Source organism: Rhinolophus hipposideros (assembly GCF_964194185.1).
Source record: "Rhinolophus hipposideros genome assembly, chromosome: 8".
Lineage (NCBI taxonomy): Eukaryota > Metazoa > Chordata > Mammalia > Chiroptera > Rhinolophidae > Rhinolophus > Rhinolophus hipposideros.
The window spans coordinates 88,476,813-88,502,850 of record NC_138054.1 but is presented as its reverse complement, the minus strand read 5'-3'; the positions used below and the strand labels follow the sequence as shown (position 1 = coordinate 88,502,850).

The following is a 26,038-nucleotide window of genomic DNA, read 5'->3' as shown; positions in this document are numbered from 1 at the left end:
GACAATCTTTCGTTTTAATTTTTTAATTCAAATTTCTATTTGTTTACATTTAGGTACTTGTTTTTATATTATAAAGGAATCTCAGCATTTATTTTTTTTAACATATTATGGCACAAGAAATTTTATGTAACAAATAATTACAAAACACAAGAACAGATAGATACAAAGTACAAGAAATGTTATGTACTGGTAACAAATTTATGATATTTATGCATCATAGAAGACCAAGAACCCTTCCTTGTTGCAAGTTCATGGTAAGTTCAACAAAACCGATTATCGTATTCCAGGGTTCTGTCTTGCATACGGATATTGTTATTGATTTCTAGAGTTAGACTTTTAACTCGTAAGTATAAATAAAAGAATTAAAAACATTTACATAGATATGGCATTAGTACTACCCATGTGTAATGTACATCCTTATTTTTCACTCATTAATTTGGGCCAAAAAAGGGGTGCATTATATACGGCAAAATACGGTAATAAGTAAAAAAACTCAGATGACTCAGATTGTTTAGAATGCCATCCAGTCGGAATCTTGGTACTATCCAGTATGGCAGCCACTGGCCATGTGTGGCTATTGGGCATTTGAAATGTGGGGGGGTATGACTGTGGAACTGAATATTTTATTTTATTTAATTTTGGTTAATGTAAGTTTAAATAGCCACATGTGAATAAAGGCTACTATACTGGACAGCACAGGGTTAGATCACTTCATTGCTATAAAAACAAATCTTAATAAAAAGTTTAAAGCGTATCATCTCAAGGCAGTGGCATAATCACTATTAACGACAATAACAGAAATGGTTAATGTTTAAGGGCATTGTGTGCCAGGCTCAGTGCTCGGTATTTTATGTGGATCATCACCTTGAATCCTGACCACCCTCCAGGATCATTATGCCCGCTTTATAGATGAGGAAACTGAGGTTCAGCCATTTTAAGTGACGACTCACCCAAGGTCACACTACTGGGTGGCAAAGCTGGGGCACAAACCCAGGTCTCTCTGTTCCCCTAAACCCATACTTTTAAAAACTACAATACTTATTTTTAAATGATTTCCTTCACACTGTTTTGTATTTTTCCAATGAGCCACAAGCATGAGTTATAATCAGGGAGAAAACGTATTTTGGGCCTGCAGCTTTTGGATGGGGAAGGAGAAGACATTGTGGTCATGGGTCCTCTCTGTCCCTCGAGCTTCTTCTGCCTAGATGCCCGGCACTCAGAAGGCCCGGTGTCCACAGGCAAAGCTGTGCCTACGATTCTCCAGCAGCCAAGCTGCCAGTGGGATCCAGTTTCCTCCCAGCCCCACCTTGGAGTCAGTTCCTGACAAGTTTCTCAGCAGTTTTGCAATCATCACCCAGGTCTAGATATTTAAAAAGGCAGGAGGTCGTGGGGCTGTCTGCAAAAGACAACGCACGAGATTCTTACCTTGGACCACCCTTTCCCACTACCTTCTAGAAGAGCCAGGAGCTCCGGGACCAACAGCCCAAGCCTGGGACACGCTTTCCACCCTCTGCGGGCCTGGACAGGCTGGTTTTTCCCAAGAGGGACAGTCACGGGCCTCGTTCACCTCCCCTAGGGGACTACATCGAGGTTCAGAACGAGGGAAGCAGACAGATCCCCTTGAAAGATCCATGATGAAAGAAGACTCCCAGCAAGAACTGAGCCCTGCTAGAAATGGAATCAGGGAAAATTCCACGTTGGTTTTGCTTATTTTCCAAAGCACTCAGAGGGGTGTAGGGGACCGGGAGCGATGACCCCACTTGGTCTGGTTTCCATTTCAGCTTTTTTTTTTCCCCTGAAGTGCACAGATTGTTCTGGTTTCAGGGTAGGCAGGATAAATGTCCTTACTTAGGAGATTTTTTTATTACTATTATTATGGATTTTTGGTTCCCTGCTGTCTGCAGTTCTCTGTCCTTTCCAATCTACCTTAAGTTCCCCTTGGATTTATATATTTATTTTTGGGGTTGGTTTCAGGTGCTTCTAGTTTATCAAACAATCAGCCCTGTGAGGTACGCTGGGTGTTTCCAGAAATTACATCACAAAAAATCATGCAATTAAAGTGTAAGGGAAAAAAAAACATAGCTGTTGCCTAATTTTGTATTTTAATTAGCGACTTATTGTAAACGTAGACTTTTAAAATGGAGGCGCCTAAGCAAAGCCAGTAAACAAGTTTTCCTAATGAATTAATTTCACCTCTTCCCTCCTCCTCCTTCTTCTCCTCACCAGCCCAACTGTCATATTCCAGATTTTCTTTGCCCTCCTTTTTCCTGTCTCACTTCTTAATCGTTTCCCAACACATATTTGAAAAAGAATTCCCCAAAATAAAATCGGAAACCCTGGCACTCAGGACTCCTACAGGAGCTCAGGCTGGCATGATTATGGAAGAAGCCTCGAAACTGAGGTTCCTGGCTGAGGATGTAGCATGAAGTTTGTCCCTGTACCCCTTGCCCTGTCCCCAGCTGCCCTGCTTCGCTGCTGCCAAACCCTTGTCTGCTGGGTCCCAGAGATGCCTCTGCTCCTGCGAGTGCCCTGGGCTCAGGAAGGGAGAGAGAAAAGCCCAGTGCAGCACTGACTGCCAAGGCAACGGTGAGCGAGTGGAGACGTGGGACATCTGGGCCCTAGCAGGTGAGAAGACGTAGAGAGAGAGGTAAGCTCTGGTGTTGTGAAACCCAAGGGACCTCGGGGTGCCTGGAGGAAGGAGGAGAAGGGGCATGGGAAGGAGAAAGCAGAGGGAGCCTATAGCCAGGGAAAGAGAAGCCACAATGCGAAGGGTCTGTCCAGGTCACACGGTAGCTCGGAGAAAGAACACATCCATCGGTCCCAGGCACCCCCAGAAGGGTAAGTACGTCCAGGCCACCACTGTTGGCCAAACTGCCACCATTGGTATAGAGTCATGCCCCTCTCTTATGGAAAGTTCCCAGCTTGAGGGGCCAAGGAAGTAAGCTACTTTGCCTCTTTGAGCCTCGTTTCTGGGAAAGAAGTGTGAGGAGGGGGGCAGCGTTCACTGCTCTCTGTTTAGTCTTGAAGGGGAGACAAGTCTCGGATGTCCTACAGTAGGGAAGACCCCCGGAAGCTGCCTCTGCCCCACGTCAAGAGTGGATACCACGAGTCCCTTCGTGTCCCTGTCCACTGGGGAACATCTGAGCCCTCCTAGCACCCTAGAGGCTAGGCCATATTAACAAGGGCCGGTGTCTACCCAGAGCACTGGACAAGAGCACGCCTCCTTGCTGCTGTCATCTCCAAAACCAATGCAGAGACACAGTGGAGGAACAGGTTTGCTTTATGGCTCTCCTGGGGCGAGCCAGGGTATTTAGCATCCTGAGCGAAACCCCACAGTGGCCATTTTTATTCTGAGTAGGAGGAATCGTGATAGTGGGCTCAGGAAAGGCTGTCATGCCCCTACTCATTCCCATCTCAGACCATCTTCGAGCTGGGACCCACCTTGGCTCTGACACTAAGACCAATGCCCTACAGTATAGCAGGTGGCCTCATGACCACACTGGCACTGGGGTGGGGCACTCAAGAAGGCTCTGGAACACCTGGTGGCAGAATCCTGGGCCTCACTCACTAAGATTCCCAAAGAAAGGAAGGAGGAGAGGAAGGAACAACCAGAGAGGAAGGGGCTGGCCCTCCATGTCATCATGCACCGGTGGGAACCCAGACCCAACCCCACGACAGATCCTGCTCGGTTTCAGCTTCAATCGGAGAAGAAAGCTCCCATCAAACATGGGCTGGGCAGGGATGTGGGCACTGAGATTAGGAATTTGGAAAACCATCTGAGGAAGCTGGCCCTGGGAAGACAGCAACAGGATTTAATACCTTATCCTGGCTGTCTGGTAAACACCCTGAACCATCCCCGCACTCCGTTAGACAGCCTCGGATCCTCAGGTGTGCCGGCGACGGGCAGGTAGAGACAGACGTGGGCAGAGACAGGAAGGGAGGGAGTATGGGCCTGGGGGGAGGGGAGGGGGAAGAGCTGGCCTGGGAGGATAGGATGGGTGGCAGCCAAGCCAGACAGTCAATGAAACAGCTGACAGGTGCAGGGAAGGGGGGCAGGGAGAAGAGAAAGGTGAGCCGAGCAGGGGTTTGGGATATTTGGGGATGTCTCCTCACCCCAGGGGGCTGAGTGGGATAAGAGGAAGGGTCAGAGGCTTGTGGGCTAAAGTCCTAGGAGTTCTGGCTGCCTTTTCTCTCAGTTGAAGGGGAAATTGGGGAGATGCTATGGACCAGACCAAACAGGACAAGGCAGCAGGCGGGGGGCTAGCTTCCAGGACTTACTGTGGCCACCCGTGAGAGCTGTCCGCTGGTGTCCTTTAGGGCCACACTCTCCCCAACACACAGACACCTATACCCCATGCTGAAAAGAAAGTCAAATCAATCAAAATGGAGCGTCCTTCTATTCCAGGCTGGAGCTGACGCGTGACACTAAGCGCTGAGAAGCAGCAGGGAGGGTGGAGAGCAGCCCTGGAGCTGCTCAGAGGGGCTTCAACTCTCCAGAGGTGTGTTGGGGAGCATTAAGTGTAAATGAGTAGCAAAGAAGTGCCCAGAGTCCTGGACATTGGGGGACAGACCACCTTAGCTGTGATCCCAGCACAGGGGATGAGCTTAAAAGGCACTCCCCCAGGCCCAAGTGGGCCACACCACTAATCCTCTTTTCCCATTTCCGTCTGCTCCTTGATGTAATTACAGTTTTGGATTGAAATGCACCCGGAGTGTGACCCCCCCCTTGCCTGATGCACTCTCTGAGACTATGGGCACACACAACAGTGTATCTCCATGCTCTGAGAGACTCAGACACCATCTCAAAAGCTTTGACATGTTCTCGACTCGCTTCTTCAGCGACACCTGCAAAGCTGCCCTGGTCACCTCCAGCAGCTCAGGTCTTCCCTCTCTGCCCCCTCAGCTAGGGGCCCAGAGTCCCCAGGGCCTCCTATGTCCCCAGCAGCGGGAAGGAGCTTCCAGCCTGGTACGGGGCTGGGCTTCGAGTCCCTTGCCTTCTGCACACTCCCTAAACCCCACAATCCCAAGAAATCCCATCCACAGCTCCTTGATCCCAAAGGAAGCCAGAAGGCCCAGGTGGAGAGCTTTCTTGCTCCAGCAATAACCACATGGGTCATTGGCCCTGCTGTTGGAGGCTGGCCTGACCCTTGGGTCGTCCCACCACCCAAGTCTGCTCCAAACACGACTCTGTGGGCACTAGAGGAGCACCAGGAGAGGCTAGGAGCCACTCTCCTCCGCCTCGGTGCCAAGTTCCCTACTGCCCACAGGCAGAGCGCTGACACCCCGAGTTCTTACTGTCTACAATCCAGGGAGTCCTCAAGTGTCTCCTGCCACCGTTTCTGTTCCAGCTTCTCGCACACAATCTCTCCTCCAGTTTCTCAACTCTGGCCTTGCCAGTATCAACAGTTTGGGTCTTACATTAAGAAAACACACACACGCACACACACACGCACACACGCACACACACACACACTACTCCCGGATGAGGGAGAGGGAATACACTGAGAACAAAAGCCCACAAGACCTAGTGTTGGGACTGGAAACCGGTGTCACCGGCTCACCATTTCCCCCACATCAGGCAGGTGGCCAGAGAACCCTGGGCAATACATGCTACCGACCTCGCCAGACATTAGAACACTTGTTCGGGTCCCTACCTTTGGAAGCTGGTCCCCCAATGCATCGCTTCAGGCCACTGCTGCTGATAATTTTTCAGAGATAAACAAACCGGTTTGGATAAAACAAGAACCAACCTGAATTCTTCACCCAAAACTCAAAATGAAACTCTCCGATCACCCCTTTCGGTCCCTTCTCCACCTGGCTATGCCATCATCCAGTTCCCCCAAATTCAGAAAACTGTATTTTTGTTTTCCAGTTCAGCCCGATAGCTTTTTTGTTCACAACAATGTCATACCTGGGACCATTCGGGCCAGCTTGATGGGATGCTGGCTTATTCAAAATGTCCTGCTTCCAGTTTCTCAAGTATGCCGGGGTCTGAAGGCAGAACGGAGAAGGGGAAGGAACATGCCTGGGAGCTTTTGCCGGGCTCTTATCTGATCTGTGCTCTTTTTCCCCTGCTCCCTTTAGGGCTCAGGTCTTCCCTCCCTGATCCTATCACGTCCCTCAATCTACAGCCCCTTCGAAAGGAAGGAGGGGTGTGGACTGGACATCTGGTGGGCCCCTGCTTTCTAGGAGCAGAGGAAAGAGGTTGCTCAGTTCCCTTTGGGGGTTACCGGGTTAATCGAGGCTCGATGTCAGGACAGGGTGGAGGCCAAAGGGCAGAGGAAAGACACGGCCCTGAAGTCTGTGGCCTCAAGTGTCTCCCTGCAGGTTCGGTGTGTGACATGCCTACCTACCACCAGAGTCTCTTGTGCCTGACACACCCTCGCCCATCGCCCCATCGCACCCAATCAGGCCCCCATGTCCCCCCAGCCTCTCCATGGAGCTTTCTCTGCTTTCTGCCCTGAGCTAGTCTGGAACCTCTGCCAGGGCTCCCGCCTCCCAAGTCCCCATCAGTGGGGTCTGCTCAGTCCCTGTAGCTAATTTACACCCGTCAGGGTTTAAAATAGCAGAAGCATAAATGAAAAGTCCAATTTCTTCAAATTTGCATTGTAAAACCATCCTTCAACTTCCTTGAAATAAATTTTACTATTTTATTAGTGCAAACAAAATGGTAATAAAACACTAATACAGCGCCTTGTATCCAGGGGAAGAGCTAAAATTAACATAGAGCGAGCAGTGTTTGCTATTACATTCAATTACCTTTTTACTTGAGATTTACATTCTCATCCCCTTAATCTCCATAGTAGTGGCTTCAAAATCATTCCTGCCAGGCTCTGCCCTTCCGGAGCCCCCGCAGCTGGAAGCCAGGCCTCCTGCCCAGACGGCGCTCACCCCGGGCATCACGCCTACCCCTTTCACCACTGCTGCCTCTTGTCATAGGTACCACTTCTCTCCCCTGCTCGTAATTCCCTCACGTCTTGGCCTCTCAGTACTCGGCAAGTTCCAACCAAAGGGCTCTGACACGAGCCACATTCAGACACACAGTTATCAATAAGCAGGTGCAGGGGGCATGGGCCAGGGGCCCAGCTCCGCCAGCCTGCAAAGGCTCTCCCTGGCATAAGAGAGAGACAGGGAGCTCATGGGCGCCCTGGGGAAACTGGCATCTCTGGTTTGACAGGTTGTGGGAGAGGGTTTGCTGCATGGCACAGCTGGGAACTCTGGATTATGGCAGGATTCTCAGCCATTCTGAAGTGGGAAGGGTCCAGGAACAGCAGTGTCTAGCCTCTTACTCAACCCACAGACAGCAAAGCGGAGGTCTCAGGAAGGGGCTGCTTGCGGGTCACAAAGGTGGGGCTAGAACTTCACCATCCAGTGCTCTTTCCTCAACAGAGACATGACCTAAAACCAGAGGACCAGTCACTCTCAACCACAGCCACAAAGTATCTGATCCTCCAGGAGGGAGGATTCTGTCTCCTGGGAGCAGAGGAAAGCAGAATTCCCTGTCTGAAACTGGTCATGTGATCTGAACCATCGGGGGAGATGACCTTGTTTGCAAGCCCAAAGGACTCTGTCACTGACTAGCTGTGTGACCTTGGACAAGCGACCTCCCGCTCTAGGCCTCAGTTTCTTCATCTGTAAAACAGGCACAACTATCCTTGTGCTGCCTTCTCGGGCATGGTCATGATGACTGGAAGATCAAGAAGGCAGATTAAAAGCCCACGGAGCTCAGAAACTCGACAGTGAATCCGTTCCCAAGATGGCCTCGGTAAGGGGGTACACAGGAGCACCGGAGTGAGGGATCGTCACCAAGGCCTCGGATGTGGGCATCTGAGTTCTAAACCAGCTCATCTTAAACGTCTGTGACTTCGTCTCTAACTCACAAGCCTCCTTTCTCTTACTGGTCAAACTGCTGTCAAAGACCTGGATTATTCCACAAAATCCTTTAAACTAATTTTGAAGAAAGAATCTGTGATCAGCCCAGGGTCGAGGCTGCTCACAGGTTCACCAGGAGAGCCGTTTGAGGCAGGGGGACAAGGTGATACAGGAAAAAATACATAGAAGGCCCCCTAAGCTTTACTCAGCCTGGCTATTTTAACCAGGAAAAAAAGGGATTAAGATTAAGGGGACAGAGATGTACACACAACCACGCACAGTCACATATACAATCACTCACAATCTCACATACACAATCACACATACACAATCAGTCTTACTCACCCAATCTCATATACACAGCCACAATCATTTACATAATCTCACATATACAATTTCACACATACACAATCATTCACAAACATTCACACAATCTCACACACAAACATTCACACAATCTCACATACACAATCACATACCTAGTCACACACATTCACACGATTTCACACAGTTACACACAATCACTCACACACAATCGTTCACACACTTCCACACAGACACAACCGTGCACACCATCACACATACTCCATTCCTAACTCTCCCCTCCCCAAATGTTTCTTCCTGAATCTTAAAGTGTTGTCCAGTGGACACTAGGAGAAATGTTCTGGTCTAAACCCCTGATCACACGGAATTCTGAGTCCCAATAGAAGAGAGCCGCTTCTGGGACCCCAGGAGGTAGGAATCTTCTTTAAACCCAACCGGCAATGAGGGCATAAACTGTTGGCAGTTGGGCATTACTGGCCAGAAAAGCCAAGCGAAATATCCGCGTTCCCCAGAGCCCAACCTGGCTGTCCTTGCTCCAGCACTTTCTGCTGGGCCCCTCTACTTCCACCCCCATCACATCGTGGCCCAGAGATGAGCATCACGAAATCGCTTTCATGTTCCACAAACAAAAGGCAAAACCCACCGCAAGAAGCCACCCATGACCAAAACATGAGGCCTTTTATTTGGTTCAAACCGGTCCTCTGCATTTTCCCCTCATTTTCTTCTCCCCTCCTGGGGAAACAAAAGAAAGTTTGTTGTTGAGGCACAAACGTTTCTTGGGCCTTGTCCGAGTTCTACCTTGTTTTTCTTTTCCTTTCTGTCTGCCCCCCCACCCCCACCCCACCTTCCCTGCCTCCCCACCTTGAATAAATAAAGCGCCTGAAGCTGGCACAGGCTGGTAAGGAAAGTACAAACTATCTTTTAATTTTCTAATTTTTTTTAACACGCTGGCCTAGGGTTTTGGGCAAAGGACATAAGCTATTGTTGAACAGCACAACACGAAGGTCTGAGTCACCGATACGCCTCGGCTTCTGGAGATCTCATAGGTTTCTGTGGCTGGCACAGGCGGTGAGCTCAGCACCCTGCGGGGGCCGTGGGTGCAGGCGCCCTCTCGCCTGGCACGGCCCCGCCCCCTTCCCTCCCCAGGGCTCCCTACTGGGCCTACACGTTAGCTTTGTTGGTTTTTAATCATAGGGGAGAATTTAAAGAAAATGTTGTGAAATAAAAAACAAATCACCGTGGTCCCACCACTCTAACGCTATAATTTTCATTTCAGAGGATTACCTTTCAAGCTTGGTCCATACGCATTTGTGATTTTTATATAGTTTCTATTATGGTGTTCACAACCCTTGGCCTTTGGCGGGGTTTTTTTGTTTGTTTTTTTCTTTCACTCACGTAATAAACATTTTTCCATGTTTCGAAATCACCTTCGGGATTATTACTTATAAAGGTGACCCAGTATTTCTTCCGCTGTGTTATTCTTGACCTAATGCTATGAAGCAAGCATGGGGGACAGGGTCCAGGGAGAGACTTCACCAAGGTGGGGGGTTTGCCTGACTGATTCAAATCACCTTGGACTTGGCGTGTGGACCTGGAAAACAGGCAGGGGATTCCACCAAAACCCTGCCCATCCTGCAGCTGGCCACGAATGCCCCTGCCGTTGTGCCCAGAGAGACGTTGGTTACGGCAATGGCCTTCATCTTCACGCTGACCTTCACCCTCACGAGCTGCACTTCCTCTTTATAAAGCGCCCTGGCAGCAAAAGGCCCATGACAACACTCCGTTTTTATATCTGAATATCTCAAAGCACTTAGCAGAGACTTTCATTTTCTCATTACCCCAAGGAGAGGAGGTCATTCGGGAAAATGGTACAAATATTCCCATTTGTCAAAAGCAAAAAGGAAGTGAGTTAAAAGGAAAATTCTGCCACTTAACGGAGCAAAACCAACCCAGGAGAGACTGCAAGGGTCTTTTTCGCCTCCCCATTCACCCAGTTTGCTTTTTCCATGCAACTTCGGGAACCTCATTACTGAAAAGATGGCATGGGGCCAAAATCAGGTTTCCATTTTGCCGAGAATCAATCACCTTCAGTGGTCCCAGCTCAGAAGACCCTCTTACCTCGTCGGGGGTCTCAACCAAAAACCATATTCTCTTATAACTATAATTTCATAAAATGCATACATATAAAGATATACAGTCACCAAAGGGAAAAAGCACCAGAAGGAAATGCACTAAATACTAAACCAGGAAGTGTTACAATAAACTATGGGTGAATTATTTTCCTTTTATTATTTTCAAAAACTGTTTAAAATATGGTTCCATTTTCCCAGTGATGGAAAGAAGCATGTATTTTAGTGTCATACCAACCTGCATTCGAACTCCAGCTCTCCTTTAACCAACTGGGTACACTCAGGTAAATTATTTAACCTCTCTGAGCATTATTTCCTGACTGGTACAACAGGAAACTGAACCACTACCTGCCTGGTGTCTTCCAATCCCACAGAAAGTCACAGCACAGCATCTGACACCTAATTGGTGCTCGGTAAATGTCTATTTCCTTCCTCTTTTAATAAAATGAAAATATAAAATCAACTCAGCTTGCTTGCTGTCCCGTGAGAACAAAGCAAGACACCTTACCTGTACGCTCTCCAATTTTATCCACATCCTTTCAGCCTTCTCCTCCCCGCTGCTCACCCCCCAGCAAGCCCCCAGCAAGCCCCCAGCACACAGACCTCAGGATGCTGATCCTGGCTCTCCTGCGAGTCACCTGGAGGGTGAGGAAGGGGCTCTGGGACGAGAGACAAGCCCCTGTGTGGCCTCCTCCACCTGGACAGGCCCAGGCGAGCTCCTCCAGGGAGCAGCCAGGACTCGTGCAAGGACTCGGAGGACACACAGGGCGATCCCCAGGTTGGCACCTTCCTGGCAGCCGCCCTCCAGGAACAGGTGCCAGGCTGCAAAGGCCACCTGCTCCTGGGGGAGGGCAAGGGCCACGCTCTCGGCTGCTGAGGAAAAGCCAAGGAAAACCAAGATGGAAGCAGCATCAGGAGTCAACTCCTCGCTTGGCTAGGCAAGCCAGGCCAGGCCAGGGGCTGCCACCGCAGGGGTCCAAGCCCAGCCCTGGGCATGGCCAACCTCCTCCCTGCTCCCTCCAGGGCTCTGTACTGGGCTGACATGTTTGCTTTCCTGGTTCAGCCAGTATGCTTACAGAATTCTGGGGGACACAGCCTCTGGATGGGGGCTCCAGGCTGGCCTTGGGCTTCCTGGAGCCTGAACACAGAAACAGGCCTGAACCCCACATCTTCCCGCCTTCCTGATGACAAATGGATAGAAAGAAGTAGTTATAGCAATAGTAGCAAGAATAGCTACCTCTTGTTACCATGTTCCAGGTGCCTTACCAGCATTATTTCATTTAACCTTCACAGAAACCCCATGCTATGGGCACTATTGTTATTCCCCTTTTACAAATGAGGAAACTGAGGCTCACAAGGGGTAGGGATATGGCCAAGGTCACAGTACTAATAAATCAGGGAGTGGGGACTTGAACCTGTGTATTTAACCACTGTTCTATGCTGCCTCTGCACAGGCCACTCTCCCAGCTAAGCTCCTAAAGCAACCACACTCCACCAGGCCTTTTCTAGAAGGGGGGGCCCTGACAGGCATCCCCAGACACGGGAGACACATATACCCCCAAAGAGCAGGCTGTAAGTCTGCCCAAATGAATACTTCTCCTTGCCTCTTACCCCCCAGAAAAAGGAGAAATTCTGAACCTCCACCCAGAGAGGGCAGTCAGGCTAAAGAGATGCCATTTTACAAATACGGGGTGATGGGAGGCTTACCTGCAAGGTGGCAGTATTTCCCTCCTTGGCTCTCTTGAGAATACTTAGGTGGAGAGGCAGAGGGACATGGATCATGGGCAAGGGCCAGGTACAAGGAAATATCTATCGACCGATTTATGGGTTTAGACATGGTAAGAGGAGGAATATGGAGGGGGTGGGGGCAGGGACAGGGCCCTGGGCATATGGAAATGCTCAAAACTGTAAGCTTTCTTTGCAAACCAGGGATGACGCCAGGTCAAAATGGTAGACCCCTTCTTTTAAAATTAAACTAGGTCTCTAATGGGAGGCTGCATGTGGGGAGGGCCCCTGACAAGGTCCCCACAGCATGGACCACCAGCTCCCCAAGTTGCCCGTGGCAGGTCTCATGAAAGCTGGTGGAGCCCAGCAGGGTGGGGGCCGGGTGGGCCACCCGGGGCAGACAGGCTCCAATCATGCTGAGCACAGCACATCGCTTCATTCAGGAACCGAGAGTAAAATGTACAGCTGGGTCTAGAGTTGATTCAGCCCTTAACTCATTCGGGGATCGCTGGTGGAGCCAATGAGGCGACCTGGGGAGGGCGTTAGGCCATCCCGGGGGAGAGGGGAAGACTGGGGCAGCACCCCTGCTGATAATGTTGATACATACAAAAAGAAATCATAATTCTTTTCAAAACCCCTCGAAAAACCACACAAGCATTGGGAGTTTCGGGAGGAAAGAGTGAGCGTGTGTTAGGTGAGCGGGTAGAGGGTGGGGAGCTTGTTTTCTACCCACTGCCAAATTCTCATTTACTGTCAGCTCCTATCCATTTGGAACTCACTGACTCAATTGCCTTTTCACGGGGAAAGGAGCCTGCACAATGCAGGGGACTTTTCAGCTCCACATTAGCACACAGGGCACTAGGCAATGTCCGGGAATAAACACACACATCCCTCCCGGAGGCCATCGACCCCACCCCCACCCCCAAACAACCCAGCCAGCCCTGCCAGAGCCACATCTGCTCTCCTCTACTTTAACACTTTGGGTTTTTTTTTTCAAATGTAGTTTGGCCAGTGGAAAAGAGTGTGTGTGTGTGTGTGTGTGTGTGTGTGTGTGTGTGCGCGCGCACACACACACTTATATGTGTGTTGGAGGGGTAGGGGCTCTAACTCACAAGCAGAAGGGCCTATAAGACTTCGTTTGGGGGCAGTTTCAACTCTTGCTTTTACCCAAAGAAAGGAGGATGGGGAGAGATGGAAAGAAGGGCTCTACAATAGGTTCCCAGAAGAAAGGGACTGAGGGGCGGAGGGGCTCATTTAAACTAATTCTGGAAAGTGTTGATTATGGAGAAATTGGCATTTGGTTAGGGAGTGTACCTAAGAACTTGGCAGCTACAGAAGCTCTTCAATAGTCATTATGAAAATAAAATCAACAATTATAAAAATAATTATTATAATAATGGAGGTCCCCACTCTTCGAGTGCTCACTGTATGCCCAGCACTATACTAAGTGCTTACATTCATTTACTCAGTTATTGACCACAAGGACCAATGAGGCAAATACTGTTTACTGTTAGCCCAATTCCACAGGGTCAGAGAGTTAAGACCCCTGCCCAAGGGCACAAAGACCACAAGTGAAAGATTTAAACCCCGTTCTGCCTAACGCGAGACCCACCACATCGCCCTGCCCCAGGAGAGAGGAAACCCTCCGTGCAATCTAAAGACCAGGCAGCCCAGCACCACAGAGGCCATGGCACCAGGTAGGGAGTGCCCTGTGACATCTGGGTGCTTCTCTGCTGCGCAGCCCCCACCTCTGTCACTGACCCGTGGGGCCCATCCCTTTAGCCCCAGTTCTGAGGGAAGCAGCCCTCTGACAACGCTCCCATCCAATAGAACTTTACGTGGTGACGGAAATGTTCATCACTGGGGCTGCCCAGTACAGTAGTGACCAGCCACATGTGGCTAGGGAGTCCTCGAAATGTGGACAGTTGGGGGAAGAACTGAATTTTTCACTTGATTTCATTTAAATTGCCACATGGGCTAGTGGCTACTGCATTGCATAGTACAGCTCTGAACCCCTCCCGGCACCAGAGCTATTGTGGAAATAAACTAAAAAGCGTCAGAAGATGGAAGCATGGCCCACCGAGGCCTCCACCTGAGCACCAAGCATCTCCCCCACTCTGCGATGGCCTTTCAAAAATCACTGGCCTGCCTCCAGCTTATCTGTCTCCCTTCCTCCCTTCTCGCTTATCTTTCTTTCTTTCCTCCTTTCCTCCCTCCCTTCATCCCTTCCTTCCATCTCTTCCTCCATGTCTTTTCCCTTCCTTTCCTTCCATCCTTCTTTTATTCCTTCTCCCTCGTGCACTCTCCCTCCCTCTCTCTCTCTTTCTTAGAAAAAAGCATCAGTTTAATTAGATAAATCCTCTGAGCACGTGGCCTGGAGTCCGTCATGGAAATTAACCTGCTCCCAGATCTCAGATAGTGAAACAGGAACCGGGGTGTTTTGGCATAGCACAGTGAAATGGGAGAGGCCGATGGAGTTTCATACACCTCATCTTCCATAAGTGCCCCTCGCCCCTCCAGTGCTCCCTGCTCCACAGCCCCTATGCCCTTGCCTTCTTAGGTCACTGCCTCTCGGCTACCTCTGACTCTTCTCCTGCTCCCCCAGCCTGGGGAGTGCCCCCCTGAGACTGGATCACCCAAGGGGGGTTAGTGTGTGGGCATCTCAGTCCCACATAAGACTCTGCAGTTAGTTCCCATCACCCAGGGACCCACCTTCGGGCCCAAGGCTGGCCTGTTACTCTTCTCACCGTCATCTCGAAGCCCCTACTGTGTGTTACTCATTGGGCTAAGCATATTCCATGAAATAATGCTCAAAGTCGAACTTCAGCAAACGTTACCTATGATTACTGTCCTCTACTTAAAATTCTCAAAAGGTAGGAATTCCAATCCCCATTTTACAGATGTGGAAGCAAAGGATTAGAGAAATCAATCTGGGAGAAACACGATTCACATGGGGCTCAGCCTGACTCCAAAAGCACACGCCTAACCTCTGCCAGCCACGCGGTCTCCATCAGAGTGGAGCCCACACGCAGGCCTCTGGGGACCCCCAGCATTCAGCATTAAGCTCTCAGGCTGAGCAAGCACAGGAAGAGGCCACCAGCACCTTTGCACCAGTTCCCAAGGTCTGCCCCCACCCCAAACAGCTCCCCCGCAAGCTTCAAGAACACCATTCTGGCCACAGTGGGAAAGAGAGACCCAAGGCCCCTGCACCGTTTGAGGTCTGATTCCAAAGATGGGTATGGTCTGTTTCTTGTCCTCTATGACTCATTATCCAAAATACCAGGAGGACCAGAAGGCAGCCCAGAGAGGTAAAAACACAAAATCCAGAATTTCCAACCCACAACACAGCACCCCATACCTACCAGAGTCCCCGTCCCCAGATATACAGGGGGCGAGCTCTCCCCACTCTTCCATCCACAGTACACCCTGGTGGGCAGTAAGTGCGTCCCCATGTGGGTCTGGAATACACACAGGGGCCAGGCCTGTTCTAAACACTTCACAAACTTAGCTCATTTAATCCTTACATCAACCCCACAAGGTAGGTACTGTTTTCCCCATTCTACAGATGAGAAAACCAAGTCACAGACTACTTAACTAACTGATATAAGGTCACAACTCTGATCCCTAGCTAACTGGCTCTAGAATGCATCATCTACAACATATATAGCTCCTCAAAGAACCCATGGCTCAAAACAGATAACTACACCCCACATTCTGAATGGGATCCCCCCCACTGCCTAAAAACAACCTCTCAACTTAGCCCAAGCTCCCAATGATAAGGGAACCAACCTGCAACATGATACAAAAATGAAACCCCACACCACACACTACATCCAGGCCCTTGGCTTTCTGGAGTGGAATTCACAGGGGTCCCCTTTGAGACTGATACCATTTTATATAAAACCGGCTTACCTGACATTGGGGGCACTCTGCACTTGACAACGCGACCATGACAAATTCTTCATTATGCTTAATTATTTCAAAGATCTTTCAAGTTACGGAGCCCAGCGGACCATCAGGGCAACCTTGTGAGGGTGGTAGGGTCAGAGGCCATTTGATAAGAGAGAAACTGAGGTCCAGAGAGGTCAAATGACTTGCTCAAGGCCACACACTGATTTACTGCAGAATTAGAACTGCACTGGGGTCTCCTGATGGCTGCAACAAGACCTCAGCGGAGCTGTGGACCACCCAAGTCTCACCCCATCCCAGTATCCCAGACCAGGTCTCCCTAAGGATCAGATTTCCCTGAAATTCCCAAAGGAGCCTCCGGGACTAGTGGGCCCGGAAATGGTCCTCACATAGCAAGCTGCACAGCTGAGCTCCCCGAGGGCAGGGGGGGCGGGAGGAGCTGGAGACGCTGGCACAGCCCCGTGGGTACTCTGCCAGCAATTAGTGCTGGGGAAGGGTGCCAGCCTGGCAGAGCTAATCCCCCACCCCTTCTTCTCATTTACACACACACACACACACACACACACACACACACACACACACGTTCACCCACCCCGAGACCAGCAGCAGAGGCAGCGCAGCTTCCTTTCGGTAAATCTCATCAGCAAGGCACACACAGGGCATGCAATTTGGTCATTACTGCTTTTAAACAACAGAAGAGCAGAATCTACCCGCCATTAACCCGTCCTGCCCTCCCTCTGGGCTTCCCACCAGCTCAGTCACCAGCCTTCATCTCTAACTCCCACGCACCCCCTTTTGCATGCTCCCCGAAGTTGATTTCCAAAAGAAACAGAGTTTAAAAAAAAGCAAAACCTAACTATGGTAAGTCAAACCTGAAATGTGTCTGCCTGTCCACCTCTGTCCCCAGAGAAAACATTCCATGGTTCGGACATGACCTTGGCTAAGACCCTTCCTCAAACATCCTCGGAATCTTAGAGTGCCAGCCAGATGACGGGGAGGCTGCCTTTGGCCTGGAGTGGGATGTCTACCTGAGCAGGTGTGTTTCTTCAGAGGGGAACCTGCGTGTGGCCTCGATCCACCTGCGGGGGGCGGGGGGGGGGGGCCTGTGTCGTCGTCTGACTGCTCTCCCAGCACTGAGGCGGGCAGGGGTGGGAGTGGCAGTGATAACTGATTTTGCCTCCTCACTGCCCCCCACCCCCCGCTCCCCCACAGTCCTGGAGAATTGGAAGGAAGCCCACCAGAGCAAGGGACCCTAGAGGGTCCTTAGCTGGGTTTATAAGATCTGTGAAACCCCTTAAAGTATAAGCAGTATTTATGCTTATGAGATTTTTTTTATTAAGAGGATTCTCACAGGGGGCACATGAACTCAAAAGGGGAAGAAACAGTCACCCCCCACCCCCGACCCACCATGGGCTCAGCAGTGTCTCATGCCCAGGTGGCAGAGAACACAGCGTGGGGTTCCAATCGTCCCTCCTGCAAGTGGCCCTGACCAGCTGCCTCCCCCCATGGGAGCTGCCCCCAGCCTCATCCTCGCCTTGCCTGGGAGCTGGTCACTGGAAGCACCAGCCCAGGAGCTGTGCCGCAGCCCTGGGCCCGTCCTCCAGGGCTGCCCGCAGCCCCAGCAGAGGACAGGCACAGCACAGCCCACCAGCGGGAAGGAGAGAGGACGCCAGCGCTCCTCCAGAAAAACCTCACAGATCCTCTAAGCCACCTAGTGTCCGGAGCTGAGCTCTGGCCGCTGTTCTGTCCCTCCCGCTTCCCAGAGAGGACAATGCAGCCCTCCCGCCCCCCAGGAACCTGAGGACAGGGGGTCAGAGGCTGAGCTGCCTGGGGAGATGGAGCCCAGGAGGAGTAGCCCAAGGCAGGGCTGACCCACGGCACATATTCCCGTCACCCACGCTCCTTGCCCCAGCAAGTCACTCTCTCCTGGAGATCAACAGTGTCATCTCAGACAACCGCCTGGTCTAGGCTCCTCTGGGTGCCCCGACCCCAGCCTCCAGGCCTCCTGCAGAGCCTCCCAAACCCCGGGCCTGCCACTCCCCCAGGGCCACTTGAGCCCCCACCTCCCACCCTCCTCCTCTGCTCTCTCTTTTCTCTGTGTCCTCAAGACTCTTCTCACCTTGAGAAGTGTTAGGATTACCCAGCATTTACACTCAATGCTCTTCTTTATTCCTTAAGACTTATTAAGAATGATAATGAGTTCCGAAGGAGCCACACGTCTCCCTCCCTCTCTCCTTCTCTCTCTCCTTCTCTCTCTCCTTCAATCTCTCTCTCTCTCTCTCTCTCTCTCTCTCTCTCTCTCTCTCTCTCTCTGTCCCCCTCACCACCCCCCTTTGCTCTCTTTCTCTACGTGTCTTTTCTGCCAAAGACACACAGGACAAATCCAGACCAAAAGGGAAAAGAAATTCCAACAACATGGAACGAGGGCACTTGAGGATTTATATTCAATAAATCCTTTTCTCTTCTTTCCTCTCCTGAGTTGTTCTCAATTATTCAGATTAAAAATAAAACACCCCCTTCCCTTCCCACCATCCAGGCCACCCCCTACTCTGCTGGACTTTGAGCAGGGGGAGCGGGAGAGGGCCTGGCTTGTCTGCACAACCTTGTTAACGTGCAGCTCTTAAACGGTTGATTAATTTTTGCAGAATTTACGACAGGCTTTAGCTCTGTACCCCCCCCCCCCAACACCGTGGCCTCACAACCACAGTAACTTAACTTGGTGAACTTGAGGGGGGCAGAAATGGGGGCCTCTGCCCCGTGGCCTTCTGTGGCTGGCACCACGGGCAGCCTGGCAACAGACAGAAGACACAGATGCCAAAGGCCAGGCAGAAGGCAGACCCGCTAGTGGATCCGCGAGGCACCCACAGGAGAGATCACCAGGCAGGCAGAAACCACAGCTAACTTTTGGCTATTTGGGACTTTCTAATTTCAAAATAAGGAAGCCTTCAGAAAGTGGGCAGAGCAAAAAGGAACCCTGAGAGCTGGCAACGATGCCCAAGTTCGCATCCACCAAGCCATACCACGCATCTCGGCACAGGGACCAGCCTTATCCGTCTGCCGGGCTGCCCTTCAGAGAAGGGGAAGAACAGATCCTAATGAAATTACGGGTTTTAAAATGTCTATAAATTAAATCTCTTTCTCTCTCTCTGTGAATCTCCCCCTGAGCTCCCTCCTCTACAAGGCTTGTTTGCCTCTCCTCCGTTCCCTGTGCTCATGTCTGTTTTTCTGATATAGACATCAAGAGGTTACGGGCTCAATTACAACTCCGCTGGAGTCTCAGCACCAGACTTGCCTGGCCTTCTCTTCTCCTCTTCAGAAACCAGATACCAAATAAATCTCTCTCCTGCTTTATATTTTTATTTTGAATGCCAAAAGCCAAAAGATTCATTCAGTTGACACACAGCCTTTTTTAACTTACTTCACGTGGGGGGAAAATATCCTTTTTAATTGTGTTGGAGTATAAATATAATATAAATGCTTTTCTCTTTATCTCATTCCCCTTTCTTAAGGACATACACAAAACCTTGGCTATACATGAAATTTCAAAAGTGGGGGGCAGACTATAAACGTGTGTAATTAACGTGTGTCTGTTGGTAGGGGCAAAGGAGCTGCTGGAGAAAATCAGTTGGACATCTAGTATATTTCTCATGTTAAGAAATGATATTAGAAAGCTTCTTGTCAGCAAAAGGTCCATTTGAAAAGGGTGGGACATAAGCGGTGATTTATTTATTTTTTTTAAGGAAAACATTGCTTACACCTTCCTGACTAGTGTCCCTAGATACAGAAGGGAGATAGGCTGTCTATAACATTTCCTATCCTCAAAAGCCACCGCCCACCCCCCAAAAAAGTTTAAAAATCCAAGTTATAGTCAATCATCATAGCTCCTGATTCTTGAGAAGCAGAAACCAGCTTGGAGTTGTAGGTCTAAGGGTAAAAAAAAACACACACAAAAAAAAAAACACCCACCATAATTCTGGAAATATTAACCAGAGGGAATTCCAAAAGGTACTTTTCCAGGAAAAAAGCACTTGAGACAAAGGCTGGAGAAAGCTGAAGTTCAAGGTGAATCAAAAAGAAAAACTTTGCCTTTCCAGTTAACTAGACTGGGAAAAAGAAGGGGTGGGGGGGTTCACATTACTACCAACTCATTAATTCTTTCCTGTAAACAATTTAATTAAATTCCGCTAAACACAGGAGAAATACTCATTTTGGAGTGCTTCCCCCCCACCCAAAGGCAAATTCCTCTGGGTTACTCCCCCCCATGCCAACACTTCCCTGGCTGTACAACCTTCAAAAATGGATTTCCAACCCCCAGTCATGGACTGTGCTGCTCACGGCTGCAAGAATGACAGCCTCATATGTCTGAAAGCTGACACTTCAGCTTTTAAAAGAAATGGGGAAAATAAGCTGTTGACTCCTTGGTTAAAGTATTTTCTTGTTCTAACTCATGTTCTTATGTCACTGGGCTGAGAGAGAGAGAGAGAGAGAGAGAGAGAGAGAGAGAGAGAGAGAGAGAGAGAAGAGAGATATGACTTTCCTTGAATGATCTGTTTAACCTAAGCCAGGGGAAAAAAAAGAAAGTCATTAATTACTTATGTGAGCTATTGCTTCAGAAAGACAATAAACCTGCCCGGTCGCCATGGATATGACATATTTGCTCTGAAAACAACACAATAATTAGCAAAGGGGAAAGATACAAGGAGAATATGCAAACTCCTGAGTTTAAAGCTACAGTGCTCTTTTCTACGTTTAAACCTCTGTTCTGTTTGCAATCCAAATCAAACAAATTTTTAAAATATAGCAAAGGGGGAAATAACTGGAATGGCTCCTCTCTGAGCTCAGCGGAGAAGTAACACCCATTCCACTCCCTTCCAAAATAAAATAATATAAAAGAGAACCAGGATGGCAAAAGGAAAAAAAAAGTCAACAATTGCTTCTGTTTTATTTCCTATAGCAAGGGTGGAGTCTGAGGTTTGTTTTTTCTTTCTTTCTTTCTTTCTTTTTTTTTAAAGTGTGCTCTTATTTAGCATTGGACCTTCTGGCCAGATATAAATTTATTTATGAAAGCCAAATGCCCTGTGTGTGGCTCACCCCTCCCCAAAGTGAATGGAAATGGACAGGGGAGGAGGTGGGGGGCTCAAGTTAGGAAAGGAAAGCAGTATACTCAGAAAGCATCAGCTCCAGAGAGGGACATCCACTCCCCCCACCTCCAAGAAAATGGAACCCGGGCCTTACTTTAATATTAAAAATGCATTAAATGGTTTTACCTACAACTTAGTCCCAAAGGATCATTAGGAAATGCAATCGCTTTGTATCATATCTGTCAGTGTGATAAACATCGGCATTCAGAGTAGGTTTGCAATTTTTCAGAGTGTCACAAACCAAGATAATTTTTTCTGCCTTATTTTCTTAATTCACTGTACCCACCCCCCTCAAAGTCACAAATCCACAGAAGACTACCTGAGGAGAAGAGAGGAAGAGAAAAAGTTGATATATTCTCACACACCAGACAGAGGTTACTGACATTTTCCTTAAAAGTAGGGAAATTGGAACTTTAAAATATTTGGGTATTTAAAAAGAATTAAAGCACTCCATTAAGTTTGAGTAAAAACTCTTCCCCTCTTCCCAGAGGCTAATTTTCCAAAAACAGATGGTCAGGATCTAAAAGAGAAGCAAATATACCTCAACCCCCACAGGCAGAGAAATCTAACTTTGAACTTCTTTTTAAATTAAAAAGGGGGGGCAAGATAAACTATTAATAAGTATGAAAAATTAGCTGAGCTACAAGTTTTGTTTTTCTTATTCAAAAAATTCTTTAAACACAAGGGCAGCAGATATAAAGGCGAGGTTCACATTTGACTGACTTCCTATTTTTTTTAACAATAGTTGTTTTTTTTTTTTTTTAGATTGGACTCTTTGATCTTGAAAGAATTTTGCTCTTATATGATGGGGGAGAAGGGGATGGTGGTGAAATGATCTGTTTTAAATGATGATGCAACCTAGGGATCAAAGCCTTCGCTTTCTTCTAGCCATAATAAGCTGTACTTGCCACAAAGCGTGAGTATCCCGGCTCCTCTACTTGGTAAGAAGGAAATAAAATGCACCGAGACTCAGAGAAAGACGCGAAGTCTCTGCAAGGTGCAAAGTCTAAAACAAAAAACAAAACAAAACAAAAAAGAGGGAGGCACTGCCCCTTTAAACGTTTTAGTGCATATGGAGTTTGATTTCTGAAAGAGATCAGTTTAACATCTCCATAGAAACCAGCAACAGATTATCATCAACAGAATAAATAACTAGTCTAATAAATTAAACAGAAGGCATAAGATCGCTGGAAACCTGATTACTGAAGTTCAACAATATTCCCCATAAACTCCTGTTAACCGCCTCTAAGGTGGCTAACAAGATGGGGAGGTGGGGGCTATCTCTCCAATTATCCGGGTTCCGGGGAGAGAGACAGTGGCCGCTGCCGGGAGAGGAGAAGTTCCCCCACTCTGCCCTGCAGAGGGTCTGAGAGCTCGAGGGAGGGCAAACCATTAAGCGAAGTTTGGGAAGTGGGAAAGTGGCTGGGCGTCGGGGGAGGTAGAGCGAGTCGCCGGAGATGGCGCGGGACTCGCCGCCCTCCCGGGACGCACCGCCTCGCGGCCACCAGGGCGCAAACCCAGAGCTTTGCGCTCGGGCACCGAACAGCCCAGCGCCCCCTCTGGGCACGTGGAGCGCAGCCCGGGCGCAGCCCCCGGGGACCAACTACCCCCCTCACCACGCCCCGCGCAGCTGCTCCTGCTCAGCCCGGACAGCTCCCTTTAGGACGGCGACGTGCGTGGTGTGTGTGTGTGTGTGTGTGTGTGTGTGTGTGTGTGTGTGTGTCCGCGCGCGCCGTGGGGTAGGCGGGGGGGGGGGGGGTCGCACCAATTTACCGGGACTGTTTTCCAGTCCCATAGCACGCTGTCACCGCGCTCCTGTACCAACTTACAGACCTCCTAAATACACCAACTTCGCCTATCGATTACCCTGGACTTTTCCCCCTCGCGGTCCCCACCTCTTTGAGTGTACTGGGTGTTGTCGGGACAACCACACACTCTGAGGTTCTTGCCCCCAGACTACGCTGGGGCAGCGACGCATAACCCCCCAGTCGCCCCTTGATCCATCCAGGTTTGGGGGAACTCCAGGCTTGTTTGAGGGGTGTTTTCGCCGCTTCCCTGGTGGACAAATCATACACACCCGCACACGCACCCTGGGCCGGCTTCCCGAGCAGAGGCTGGTTCAGGAGGAACTTGTGTAGGGAGGAACTGGAGGGAGGCCCCTGCCTCCCTCTGCACTCGTCTCCTCCCCCAACTCCGGACCCGGGTAGGGGATGACTTGGAAGAAGAATCTGCACCCACCCCTTAGAGAAAAATCTATTATTATTATTTTAATCTACGCCCCCAAAGTGTCCCTCGCGCCGTGATTGACGGCGCATACACCTGTTCCTCTCGCCGAGGAGCTTCCAACGCTGGGGACGGACGTTCGCCCAAATGCTCCGCAGCGGCCCAGCGCCAGTCCGCCCGTCCTCTCCGGGCCAACCCCCGTCCGCCTCCCCGGAGAGCCCCTGCTCGCACCTTGCCATCCTAGCGGCCGCCCCCTCCCCTTCCAGGCCCGATTCCCCAGCCCGCCCGCTCCCGGCCGCTCTGGCTTCAGAAAGAGAGAAAGAACAGAAAGCAAAACTTCCTGGCGGCCGACGGCCATCAGCTGCACATTCTGCAAATGCCACCGAGTAAAAATAAACCGGCCGCCGCTCCGCCCGGCCGGCTCACCCCGGACGCACGACTCGGCCCCCCGCCTCGAGAGCTCCCTGCCTATCGGTCCGGCCGATCCCCCCATTCCCGCGCGCCCCCTGGAGCCCCGCTCCCCTACACTCTTCTGCCAGCCATCACGCGCTCCTTTGCCTTGAAGCTCGACCCCAAGTGACCAGGTGGCCCGGCCCTCTCCCGTTTGGTGCCCCCATGCTCCCCACAAGCCACTCTTCTCTCTGTCCTCCGCCTGGTGCCTATTTCAGCCGCGCGTCCCTAGACTCAGGGCTCCCTTTCCCCAAATGCTGAGCCGCGAGGTCACCCTCAGGCCATCCTCCGGGCACAGACCCCGCCAGACCTCTTCCACCGCGACCGAGCCCCCTGGGAGCGCACCACTCCACCCTCCAGCGGGCCCGCCAGCCCAGCGTCCCATGTCCCCGGACGCAACTTCTCTCCCAGCGCACACAACAACCGCGGCAACTCCCCCCGAACTTTTCCCGGGACCCAGGAAGATTCCGGCCGACAGCCTCACGGTCCTGAGCCGGTGCCCCGGCTCTCTGTGCCCACCACTGCCAGCAGTGAGCCCGGGGAGGCTGAGGTGGGGGTGGGGGGAGTGAGAAGAACCACTTGCCGCGCCCGGAGCAGCGCACTTGAGACAAACTTCCCCGGCACAAATGAAAAAGGGGACGCCGCTCCCCCCATCGAAGCAACCTCTTGCCTTCGTTTTCCCACCCGGAGACACCCCTTGGCACTCTGCGCCTAAGTGAACACTGCCTACCTCTGCTGGTAGCACCTACACTCTGGTATTGGGGCACAAGAGTCGGCTGAAGGGGTTCCCCATCCACCCCTTCCCCTGAGCAAAGTCTTGCAAAGTCACCCCAGGTGCCCCTCACCCCTGCCTCCTTCTCGGCCCTGGAGAGCTCACAAACCCCTGCAGCTGTGGAGGGGGGGATTGGCGTAGGGGGAAGGAGTGATTACCGGGTATTGGTGAGCACCTGCCCCCCCCAGGGAGCCCGCAGAGCAGGGGGCGCCCCCACCCTATCTGCAAAGTCTGCACTCGTGCCTGGCACCTCCCCCTCTTCTCCCCTACCCCGCTGCCCCCTCAGTTAGAGTAAGTGACCCCCAGGAGCAGCAGCCCTCCCCTCCCCCGAAGCCGCGCGCTGGGCATTCCCCTGGCCACAGCGGGCGACGCGCCGCCCCGCGCCCGGGTGCCAGCCCTCCGTGCCCCCTGCCTCCCGCACGGCCGGAGTTGGGTGGCAGCCGCCGCGCGCAGGCTGGCTGGCTGGCTGGCTGGCTGGCTCTCTCGATCGCTCGCTCGCCCGCGCCCGGCTGCAAGCAGCAGCCCTGGGGGTGGGGGGCTGCACCGGGACAGGGGGCGAGGCGCGGAAGCAACCCGGGAGGCCCGCGGGGCTGAGGGGCGTAGGGGGGGGCGCGTCGGAGGGAGCGCCGAGTCTCTTACCTGCACTTGGGGCGGCTTTGGGTGACTTTCCAAGTCCGGGGGAAAAATGTGTGTGTGTTTGGGATGGAGCGCCGCGGGCGCGCATGCGCTGCCCAAAGTTGCCGGATCCCGGATTTTTCGCTCCCAGTCTCCGCTCTCGCCCGCTGTGATTATGGAATTCTCCGCGGCCGAACGGGCGAGTGGGTGGCATGTAAAACCCGGGCCGGATCGCGGGGCCGGGCTCCGCTCCACCCTCGCACCCCCAGACCTTCCCCTCCCGGTTTCTTCCCACCCACCGCCCGAGCTGAGCTCGGCTTGCGCGCGCCCCGAGGCGCGGCCTGCCTAAGAGCATCTGAGCACACGGCTCCCTTTTGCGGCTGGAGAAGGTTTCTACACTCCCCAACTGAGTGGAGCTGAGGCTGGGGAGAAGAGAGACGGGGTGGGAGTGGGTTACTTTTCACCTGTTCTGAACCCCAGAGAGCCGGTTGGCTTGCCACTTTTCCTGAAGAACTAGCTCTTTTCTGCAAGTTAGAATGTTAGGAACGTGATGTTCTCACTCTTCCATATCCACTTTGCACTTATTCTTTGCAAGGGAGTTTTTCATTCAGTTAGTTGTGCAAGAAATAAATCCTTAAGTGAGCAAGACAGACCCTGAAGAATGAAAGGAGGGGAGATCGTGCAGATAATGAACATTAAAACAAATGAATAATATTTCAGAGAGTGAAAAGATCCATGAAGAAAATAAAACAAGGCAATAGGATAAAGAGTGTCTTGGGAGAGCTAATTCCTCCTCCCCAGGTGAAAAAGGAGGGCCTATTTGAGTGAGGATTTTCATACTCTATTAGAGAAAACCCTCTTTTCTCGCTTGGCCCACA

At 51.0% G+C, this 26,038-nt stretch overlaps 1 protein-coding gene across 1 annotated transcript in view; it reads right to left on the bottom strand.

The window, feature by feature from the left end:
* The window catches only part of CASZ1 (castor zinc finger 1), a 139,749-nt gene extending 114,442 nt beyond the window's left edge, over positions 1-25,307 (bottom strand). Inside the window, exon 1 of the mRNA XM_081055783.1 lies at positions 25,185-25,307. The gene's annotated coding sequence lies outside the window, so the exon portion shown is untranslated. The remainder of the gene's footprint in view (positions 1-25,184) is intronic.
* Positions 25,308-26,038: the final 731 nt, after the last annotated feature.